This window comes from Schistocerca cancellata, chromosome 1 (genome assembly GCF_023864275.1).
Source record: "Schistocerca cancellata isolate TAMUIC-IGC-003103 chromosome 1, iqSchCanc2.1, whole genome shotgun sequence".
In the NCBI taxonomy this organism is placed as follows: Eukaryota; Metazoa; Arthropoda; class Insecta; order Orthoptera; family Acrididae; genus Schistocerca; species Schistocerca cancellata.
Genome location: NC_064626.1, coordinates 1,169,524,600 through 1,169,526,162, shown reverse-complemented (window position 1 = coordinate 1,169,526,162; position 1,563 = coordinate 1,169,524,600).

Here is a 1,563-nt window from a genome sequence, read left to right as displayed (position 1 = left end):
ATGTCTACGAGCGTACTGTTGTTTCGCTGAACTCTAGTGGGTAACTGTACTGTCTATACAAGTTTGTAAGATTCAAGTAAATCCATTGATACTCTTTTCTCTGAAGAACCTTCCGACTTCATGTCTTTCTAGCCTTATATAGTGTCAAGTCTGGCGAGGAAAATCCTGTTATCTGTAGCCTGTAATGAAACGTTTTTCTTTTAAAATGCAAACTCTCCTGCATTAATTTCAGATACTGACTTTACAATGCTTTGATGCACCAACTCGTTTGAATGAATGATTATATTTGACATAAATGGTCATTACTCCCTTCTGTAACGAACTCCTTACAGAGAAATCAGATAAGATACCCCTCCATAGGAGACCTTAAGATCCTTCTCTAAAGAAATGATAGTCCGAGATACTAATAATATCAGCATAGAAATTCTCTACACTATCTCTAATTCCCCTAATCTTTTGATGAAATAAGCTTCCTGCATCTTCTCATCTGCATTTAGCATTTATTGAACGAACTTTAAGACTACTCCCAGCTTCTCCTACTATCACTACCTAACCCTCTTTAAAACCCTTACACAAAACCCCCAAGTCCTCCGTCACCTTAGAGAGCACAGCATTTCTTTTAAAAATACTAACGACTTGGTACTCCTCACCCATGTCTCCTGCAACAGTGGTGCTACACCGTGCCCATGACTGCTGCCTAGCAGCCCTAGCAGCAGAATTCACTTGTTTCAAACGCTGCTGTCTGTCTTAGGCTCCTAACAAAACTGGCTGCCTGTTGCATCTTTCGTGCTCCTACGACAACTGGAAGTCTTTCTCCACATGACTGCCAGCTGGCTAGACCTATTCTCAGCATTCAAAATGAAACTAACAGGACGTATTTGCTTCCCATTGGCCTTGTTGTCAACTGGCCATTTCGTATTTCTTCAGACTCTCTCTCCGTAGCTTCTCCACCTCTAGTCTGTGATCCACTAAGTGTGACATATTCTTACCTCCTTTCCACCATCAGTCTGTTCCTGCTACAAGTCCTGCAGCCGAAGGAGAGAGCCTCACTAGATACCCCACTAGCTTCCTCGCTACGTTCACCCCAGTGAAACCACTTGCTACGCAACTTCCAACATATCTCACAAGTCACTAACCTATAACGATTCGCACTCACGGTCGAATTTTACAATATCTTCCTTGAACTACTAGAAGAATACATGGAACTTTCCGTACAGAAACACACGCTGTCAATCACCAGTTAAAAAGTACTGGAAATAACATGAAAGTTACATACAATAAAGAAAGATGTTTTTTCTGTTACTATTTATTTATATTTTATGGTCTTCATTGGACCAGTCTAGTCAGTTACACAAACAATTTTCTCATACAATTCTGTGTTTTGAAGCTTTATATACATTTCAGCAGGATAATGCACGACCACATGTTGCAGGTCCTGTACGGGCCTTTCTGGATACAGAAAATATTCGACTGGTGCCCTGGCCAGCACATTCTCCAGATCTCTCACCAATTGAAAACATCTGGTCAATGGTGGCCGAGCAACTGGCTCGTCACAATACGCCA